The sequence below is a fragment of the Rhamphochromis sp. 'chilingali' genome (assembly GCF_963969265.1).
Source record: "Rhamphochromis sp. 'chilingali' genome assembly, chromosome: 19".
In the NCBI taxonomy this organism is placed as follows: Eukaryota; Metazoa; Chordata; class Actinopteri; order Cichliformes; family Cichlidae; genus Rhamphochromis; species Rhamphochromis sp. 'chilingali'.
The window spans coordinates 30,321,634-30,331,874 of NC_137946.1; positions in this window are offsets into that span (position 1 = coordinate 30,321,634).

Below are 10,241 nucleotides of genomic sequence, written 5' to 3' on the forward strand. Positions count from 1 at the left end.
TGCATGACCTGTTATCAAATCAAACATGCTCTTAGGGGTATTGGGAACTGCAAGATTTACATATAAGATTGAATTATTCAATTAAGATTATCCTACAGATAATACAGTGTTTATGCCTCAGGTGCTCTTCTGGATGTTTTTGTCACAAAGATTTATATTTCTTTCTCCGGTGTCTGCTATGGAGCGGTGAATGGACAACATAAATCATTTGAACTACATCACGTTGGGAAAAGCAGGTTCCTTCAGGTGGTAACAGGTTGCTGACAAAATGAACAAATGGGCAAGTTGTTGGCACAATTTTGAACAATCTTGGTTTTCATTCAGGCTCAAGGTTTTATCTGTCTGTTGCTCTTCACTCATCCGCTTGTATTTGGGGGGAAAAATCCAACCAGTCAGTGGTGACTCACAGAAACACCTTCCTGAGTCAGATGTTCTCTCAGAGCAGCTGCAGTCATATCTCACTCTTGTGGCTACAGGAGGGTAAATTATTTAAATCGGAAAAAGATTGGAAAAAAGGTGCATTTTCTCTCCTCATATTTTCTAATACTATCTGTTTTCAAGAATTAATTTGTCTACATGCATGAACTCGTAGATGTCCATACATGGCAATAAAATGATGCGTCAGAAAGTCATGGGCTTTAAAAAAAATAGTTGCGGCATCTTTTATACATGACTGTTTTCCCCCTATACCTTTGCATTCCCTTTAGCAGATGTAGCACAGTACTTTATGAAAACCACAGCCCAGAAAAGCACCTGCTTCTCCAGCAGATGTGACTGAAAGCCAATTATCCCGCCTGTCACAGAGGGGAATGGAAAATTTCCACCACTGTCTCATTTTCTGACACTCTGTGGAATGTGAAAGGACAAACAGGACTGCTCTGTGTAGACACTATTTCTAGATGGGGATCTGATTAACTGTCTCCGTATTATGACTCGGTGCTTATAAAAACCTGGAACACAGTCTGCATTTGTTTCAGTTGTGTCTCCTGAATTAAAAAAAATATTTTAGAGAACTGCACATCTGGAACTTCTACATAAAGCAAGAAAAAAGACATATTAAACACATTATGTTACAGCATTTGTTCTTAAAGTCTACGTAATTCATTACAAATTGCTTTTTAAATAACACTGCTGACTTGGTCGGGCACAAATAAAAGCTTACACATCAATATACACATTTTCTTGTTACCACTTACTTACAAGTAGCATTTATTTACAAAACTTGAAAATTCTACTTGGTTACTTACAGATCAGTATAGAAGACAAAAATTCAGAGCCCAACACATAAAATCTTGCTAGTTTTTGTGACGAAAGTACTAGCAATAAAGTTGTTCAACATGCTGCAAGTGTTTGAGTTTTTCCTACCTGGATCTGGCAGAGTAATGCCGTAAATAACTACTCACTGACTAAAATCTGCACTTAGTATAATTTGGTAAGGCTTACAGATGAATAAATTTGGGCACATCTAACTTGCTGGACGGTTTGTTACACAGAACCCTCTGAGAAGTCGTGCTCTGAAACCAGTTAGAAAAGAGCAGTCATACATACAGAAACATATCTTACAGGCTGCTACCTGAATCATGCATCACATAAATTTCAACCAGTCAGATAAGAATCAATAAGATCACTGATAGCAGAGGGCTCCAAAGAAAAGAACAACCTACAGTCTGTGCCAGAAAATCACTGCCTCAAATTGCATACTTACACAGCCAAATAACAGGATAAGTTATTAGTGCTAATTGTGATTTCAGTGCTAACTAGCTAGCAGTGGTAGCTTTAGGTTATGTGCCAGTGCTATTTATGCTTATATAAACTTTCATCTTCAGTGCAGTCAGATGACTAACAAGTTGCAGTCAAATGTGATTACCACTTCTGTTAACAACTGCTTCGGTCCAGTACAGGATAAGATCACTGTACTGTAAGTGCTATCAAAATTCATGCACTGTGTGCATAATATTCACAGTACAGCACATTAACGTGAGCATCCAAATTGACACACAGCTGGTTAAAAGGGTAAGCATCTGTCTGTTGTTTCACCCTAAACCCACCACGTTGATTCTCAAAGGACGTTAAAGCATGTATGGTTTGGCTACAGAGCTTGAAGGATGATCAGATGGATTTGCTCAGATAGCGTTTGTACAGAGTCATTCTCAGTGGATGGTTGAAGACTGCTTTGGTTTATTGTCCTTTTGTAAAAACCAGACATTTTGAAGTTATCTGAATGCAAACCTTTCTCCTATTTTGTGGAATCCTTCCTATCTTGGTGATGCTTTCTGTGCAATCATGTTCTCTTTTTGTTTGTGGCTTTAGTGATTATGGCCAGAGAGCTTAACTTTTAGTCTGTGTACAAAATGACTGGCTTATGCAGCTGTTGCTTTATGTACTCTATGAACAAACATTTAGACCCTGTTTTTAGGTGGACCAGTTCAAACTACATGTTTGAACTGTGGGTTTAGCTTTGGCTTGACAGCGAGCAGATGTGCACTTTCATCAGATGTGCAAGGTTTTCATCTTGGCTTTCCAGATTCTGTTTTGTAAGCATAATGAACTTTCTTCTTAAATCCTTAATATGTTGAATCTGTGGTTGGGTAATGAGTCAGGGAAATTATCAAACTTGTGGTCATCAGCTTGCAGTTTCTATTCACACTCTGAGTGTTATGTTTTATGCTTTGCCAAAGGTTTTGTGCTCCAACAAACATTTTCCCTTATTCTGGCAGATTAGACATCCACTCAAGTTCAATGAAACTGCAACTGAACTATTTAATCATGGTAGTAAAGACAGAGAAACCCTGACAAGCAAACAAAATAAAATAAATAAATAAAATTAACACCGAGTCAGTGCAGCTGCACTCATGGTTAAGGACAGCTTCTTTATTATTACATTGGCAAAAGGGAAAAAAAAACCCTTTGACTTATTTAGATTCCAGTAATCATGAAAATAAGAGAAAAAAAACTCTTGGAAGTTTGAAACCTTGACAAATAATAATGATGATAATACTTTGGGCCCTAAACTCTTTGCTTTGAATGGTATTGAAAATACCTTTCAATAATGTATGAATAAAATAAGTATACAAAACAGAGAGAAAAGTGGCAACATTAAAGAAAGAACACAATTATTTCCTTAGAAAAACTAAGGAAATACAAGGACGGGTGAATCCATTAACAGTTGGTGACTGCAGAAATAAACTTGTCAAAATTCATTTTCTTCAACTGAAATCATCACATCTCAGTCATAATGTGTCGTCTAAACCTGCTGACATTTCGCTCTTTTGTCAAATGAAATTATTGCGATTGTGACCATAACGAATAAAGAAGCCTCTAGTTTGTGTCATTAATTAGTGCAGATTCTGACAGCTGACAGCGTGTCTGCATGCAGACTTTATGGATTAGAGGATGCCAATTTATTTAATTTTTACATTGATAGAAAAGACCAGGAGATAAATGACAATTAAGGATATTTCATATCTGCGTGGCTATGAGTGAGACCAAACAATTTCATGTGAACTTGCTGTGTCCAGACCGTATCCTGGTCTTTCAGATCATTTCAAGGCACCTGCAGAGTGAGGCTGATAAATCTGGGTACAACATCAAGTTTGACATGTAATCTTGCTGCTGCAATGCGGGACTGAATTTCTTGTTTCACTGCTGTCCTCTTGGCTTGTCATGATAACAGCTGAAGGATCCATCATACAAACGTTTCAGTGCCACAACTCGGCAAGATTTTCTTCTCCACGCTACAATATTTTATGTTCTTGGGTTTGTTGTGTTTTTTCAAAAATTATGTTGATCAATTTGTCATTTCATGCTTTACCACTACTGGTTGGCTCTGTGGAACTGTGAAAAATGAAACCATTAAGGAAATGTCAAAACTTGAATTTGCTTGAATGGCCACCTGAGACTGGTTCCCAAAGTGAAAAAATCACCATAGACTGTCAGCGTTACAGCAGAAATAAATAGGTTTACAACCCAGTAGAAAGAAAAGACCTTTTCTCTATAACTAATTCCATCTATGTAATAGATACTTGAATAATTAATTCTATTAAGGCTGAAAGTAATGGATTTTAGATGTGTGCCTGCCATACAAGCAGCTTTTACTGGTGACTGTTTATTAGCTAATTAGAGTCATCGAGCTGGACTTCTTGGCTCTGATGTTGGCCCATCCAAAAGTTTATGCTCTGATTTTGGTGAATTAAATTTTTGTGTTTCATAATTGTTATCCCTAATCAGCAGCTATATATATTTTCCATGCCACCTGTTAATAAAGTTTGTTAGCTGTTTTTAAACCCCTTGTATTTTACATTAGAAGAGCAGTTTTGGAGCTAAGGGTATGACCATGATTCTTCCACACAGCCCGAAATCACACAGATTGTGCTTACTTTAACTAAAGAACATAAACTTCTGAGATTTGGAATGTAATAAAAAAGACTAAGATCAGTTCTAATGATCATATTACTGCCAGATACCACACTTAACTGTTTTCTCAGTTTAGGATGAAAATAGGTTGGTGAAATTTGGCAGTATCACCATCATCAGAGAGAACTCATTAATGAGAGAGCCATGTCCTTTTCTAATATCTCTGCCACAGTCATTTGTTTTCTTGAGATCCAGTGACTAGAGTCAACAGAAAAGTAAATAATCTTTCCATTTCCACATTGATGCTTTCAGGTTATATCTGCAGTTAACATACATTTTGGAATATTCTCAAACCATGAAGGAATGCAAGTTACTCAGGAAATAAATATTTATTTGCTTTTGGAATAAAAATGTTCTGATATGTTTTCCAGCAGCGGCCTTCAGTTTGAGTTGTGATACTTTAAGAAAAAGAAATTTTGCTCTGACTGTTAGCTTTATCACTCATAAGGATATACAGGCCCTGTATTGATTCATATACTGAGCATCAATATTGGTTTGGAACTTGCCGACCCCTGTGCTGCTCAAAATGCCAGGCATAATAAAGTATAAATTTCAATAAACATCAAGTTTTGCCGGAGCAGCACAGGTCGGGGCTCTTCAATCAAATGAGTGCCAGACTCAGTAGACTCAATAATTAATTCTAGGTCTCTTTCTGTTATCCTTACTGTTTACTATTTTCTGCTAAACTAAAGAATGATGCATACAACCTGTGAAATCAGACACCCTTGCCAAGCAGAGCGGCACTTTGACTTATTGCTTTCTGACCTTTCATGGCATTTGGAAAGGGCAACTGCAGACATGTGACGCATACACATATGCAAATTGATAATGTTAGCTGATGGCAGCAGCAGGCTGTATCAGTGATTCCAGTAGCTTCCTCTGTGCCTTCATCGTGCTCCTCAATGTTTGAACTATAATCAGAACTCCATCAGCATGGTCTGAGTGAAAAGACACAGAAGTCCCAGCGCTCTTTAGGGGAAAAAAAAGACCAGCTGCATTTTTTATGTGACTGAAATTTTAATGGCTTAGACCTCCGACCCCCCCTCATTAAACATTTGTCTCCAGTCAAAGTTAATTTCAGATGCTAAATCACTGAATCCCCCATTGCATATATGCTAATTTCTAAGAGCATCACCCTTGACCTCCACTAACATTTTCATTGCATAAGCAGACATGAAGGGCATTAGAGAGATTCCAATAAATATTAAGTGCTCTTCTGTACTTACATACACACTACACAAGCAGTGTAAATGCCCAGACCTCCCCCACCCCAACCAACTCCCCCGGCTCTTCTGGGAGGCCCATATAGGAGTTCCTAAACTAGGTGAGACAACCTCTCTCCAGTAGGTACTGGGTCTGCTTTGCAGCCTTCTCCCAGTAAGATGTGCCTGAAACACTCAACTGAGGAGGTGCCCAGGAGACATCCTAGTCAGATGACCAAACTACCTCAGATGTCTCCTTTTGATGCGATGAAGTAGCCATTCTTTCAGTCAGTACCTACAGCTCCTGACCATAAATGTGCTTGGAAATCAAGCTAACCAGTAAAACGACATCCTTACTTTCATGTTCCATTCTCCACTGAGACAAGAGACAGGTACTGTGTCTGTCAGACACTGCTTCAGGCTTGGAGGTGCTAATTCTTATCCTAGTACTCGGCTTCAAATCAAATCAAACCAAACCTGACACCCTTCACCCCATTGCTGAAATTCTGTCCATGCAAATTATGAGTCAGTAAATAAAATGGTAAATGGCCTGTATTTATATAGCGCTTTACTAGTCCCTAAGGACCCCAAAGCGCTTTACATATCCAGTCATCCACCCATTCACACACACATTCAGTGACAAAGAGTAGGCCCTATGAAGTCCAGAAAACACAGAATGAGTCCGACATTGTTCCTTCTGAATCTGAGGTTTGACTAATGAATGGACTTTAACATCACAATTAAGCAATAATTTCTTATTAAAAAAAAATAAAAAGACTTAAATGTAACTATAGAGCAGTAAGAGTTTTGGAAAAAGGCTATTCCAATTAATTTGCCATTTCAGTGTCAAGTTGTATGAGATTTTTCCCTTTTGAAGAGAAGAAACATGCTGCTTTTGTACAGGTGTCATATTAAAAGAGTGTGTCAGAGATGGTATTATTGGATTAATAACACTGAAAGTTTGACTCTAAACACTGAGTGACTGAAAACATGAGAGAAAACATGTTTACTTCATTAACAATGTTCCAAAAATGATCTTTTTCCAACATAAGCAAGTGTACTTTCTGCATGTACCCAGCCACACATGGAGCTCAGAATGAGAACCCAGTCTCTGCCCCAGTGTGCAAACCCTGTAGCATTTTGTACGCTTCCTGTGTCTTCCTCAGTCAGGGTCAGATCACCCTCCTGTTTCCCTGCTGTCTGACATCTAAGAGCATCTTTTCACTCATTTCTCAGCCAGTCTATTCCTGCTCTTCATGGACAACTCCTCCTACTCATGTCACAGCTTTAGCATCAATTTGAAAGATGAAGACTAAAAAAAAAAAAAAAATCTAAGTAATTAGCAGGATGTCTCACAAGAGGAAATGTGCCATCATCCACTCAGATCTCACATTATTTTCATTTTTCTATTTTAGTGGAGGAGAGCTTGTGCTTTAAATGTCTGATTTTCTTTAAATATGTACAAGTGAAGTATGCACATCTATTGACAAAGTTAATGCTGAATGAATTAATGCAGATGCAATCTTTGACCTTTTGTTATAGTCATTGTTTTAAAAAAAACAATAGATTTTTTTTGCTATATGTTAATGTTTTTTTCTTTTTTTTTTAGTTAGCCATTTTTTGTTTAGCATCATTAAATTAACTATGTAAAAAAAAGAAAAGAAAAAAAAAATAATTTGGACAGCAGATACTTGCATGTGCCTTCAGTCTGGAGCTGGTTTTTATGTGCTGGGCCTCACAACAGTTAAGCCTTGATTGGCTGCACAAAGCTCAGATCTCAACCCCATCCACCCATCCAAACACCTCTGGGATGAACTGGATTGTCGACTGTAAGCCAAGCCTTATCGCACACTGTTGGATCTCACTAATGCTGTTTTGGCTGAATAAGAGCAAATCCCTGCAGCCAGTTTCCAAAATCTGGTGGAAAGCCTGAAACCAAAAGTGCAGAGGCTTAGAGTAGCAGAACAAAGCCCACAGTATTAGAATGACATGTTCAGTAATCACATGTGGATGTACAGTTCAAGCATTCGCATACTGTTGGTCATACTGATAAAAACTGTGATGAGTCCTATAACCAGGGCATGACTTTAAAAAAAAGGGAAGCTGAGTCATGAAGCAGTTTGGATCTACTGCCAGATACAACAGTGGGCTCAGCTGTGACAGCCCTGCCGCTCTGAGACACCTGCAGCTACAACAGAAACAAAAGAAGAAATATTCCATCAGAAACATTCTAGTGCTTAAATTATTAAAGCAGTGCTATCCAACTATACCTAAACATAATAAAAATGTAGGTTTCAAAACTGGAAAAGCAGAAATAAATGTATTTTTATAACAGTCTGCTGGTACAAGAAGTAGGCAGCTACTTTCTCATAGTCAGGGCCCTGGGAAATGGTTGAAATGATTAGGCGAGCCACACGGTGGTCATCTGTAACTGTGGATCTTGCCCTGATGAGTTATACTCAACATAAAAAAAGAGTTGCACAAATAATTTGGTCCAAATGGCGCTGCATATCTTTGAAGTTTCTGTCAGAGCTCTCCACTCATGCCAGGTGATGCCATGGATATAATCTCAATATACTGGTGATTGAGAATTAGTCAGCACAACAGAGGTAGAATAATGCATGATGCAACCCATGTTAATATCAGTACGGAAGCTGTGAACAGGCTCAATAGATGCAAAGTCAGTATTGAAATTGTAAAATGTGCTCAGTTTCACAAAACCTCCACAGGTGGCAGCATTGCATCACTTTTATCTTGTTTTTCACTGTAGTCACTCAACTGGGGATGTTGGTTTCATATTTATCCTTACTCTGCAACTCTAATTTAAACATAATGGGTGGGTTGGTGCAATCTGTCAGGAACACCAAATCCACAATCCAGAGATAGTCATCTAGCTGTGTTTGCTGCTTGCTTGTTTCAATTGAGTGTAGAATACCCATCTAAGCAGACTGTTGGCACAAACAGAACAAGTAATCCCAGAATTCTGTCCCAGATGAGCAGAATCAACTTTTTGAGATTCCTTACCTGAATGATTGGACATGCATCAAGACAGAACAAGTCATGTTCAGTAGAAAATCCATCACTCCTTTGTTAACCCACACAATGCCTGCTGGGTAACTGATATTTTCTCCTTTTTCTCCCAGTCTCTTTACAACAAGTTTGTATTTTCTCTGGCAAAATCATCTCCAAAAACCCGATGAAAACACTTTAATCACATCAGTCAACTCAGTAAACTGGAGAAAGCAATACTCACATTTTACAATGTTCCCTTAGGTCCGCCAATCAGCAGCTCCTTAAGGTACCGAAAACTAAGTATAAATTTAAAGGTGATTGTGCTTTTGCTGTAGTTGCTCCAAAGTTGTGGAATGATCTACCCTTGCATGTTAGGCAGGCCTCTTCTCTCTCTGAATTTAAAAGTCTTCTTAAAACATATTTATTCGCTGAAGCCTTTGGCATTGATTAGAGGGGTTGACTCAATTTGTTTTAACATGTTTCAATTTTTTTTTTTTTTTTAGTTATTTATTTTATCTTATCTCATTTTAATTTTCTTTACTTATGCTATTAGCATGTACAGCACTTTGTGAACTCGGTTTTATGTTAAAGTGCTTTATAAATAAAGGTGGTGGTGGTATGACTGGCCACACTTGTTATAAATTGACCACATAATTTAGCTTAGCTCAGGTAAACTCTGTTTCGTCTGTCAGATAGTATATCTGGGTAGCTCTAAAAAACAAACATCTATAATTTAGCCAAATATATCAAGTATGAGAAATTGTTTAGAAGTCATTCCAACACGTCTCATTCAAGTCTTAACCAAAGGTGTGAAATAATGGTGTCAGATTTACAAAAAGGTGTCCTTTGGTGTTTGCTGGTTAACACACTGGCTGAGAGACAACTGTCCTCTTTTAAAGGACGGTAGTAGTCAGTTAGAGGCAGAGGGGAGGTGGAAGTGACTACCCAGGGCCCCAGAGGAAAGGACGAGCCCTTCCAAATCTTTTGTTTACATTCTTAAAATTTCTACCTAATAAGTGTTATAATTTAATTGCCTGAATAAATCAGTTGGCTGCCTGAACTTATTATCATTAGAAATAGTAGCGGACGCTCTCCGATGCCGCTTTCACCCCTTACAAATCAAGCAAATTGGTTTAGTCCGCCTCACACTGGGACTTCCCTTTACAACACAGCTAATTTATTTTATCAAGGTGACTGCTAATGTGAACTGTGATCCATTTGTTTCCCCAAGAAAGAAAAATCGGGGGCATCAAAAAAGAAAAGAAAGAATGGAGAGGGGGCAAAAGCCAACTATTAAGTAATTTCTTTTAAAAGAAAGGTGAGCAGTGCACAACTAACATGCTAAGAATGGTTTAGATCAGCAGCTGTTAAAAATATTAAGCTAATGCCAGATGTAACACTACAGCCCCTTTTTCCATTAGTAACTATCGGCTCGAATCGAGGCGGTAGTCTCATCGATTTAAGGATCGATTTAAAGTCTCACACACAACCCGTCGAAAGGGGAGGGGGCGGCTGCTTCCAAACAGAGCACATTTCATTCATGATGTAAATCCAAGGCCATCATGTATTCATGATTTGAATCCTGGGTTTTTGTGAAATCCCATAAATAAACCC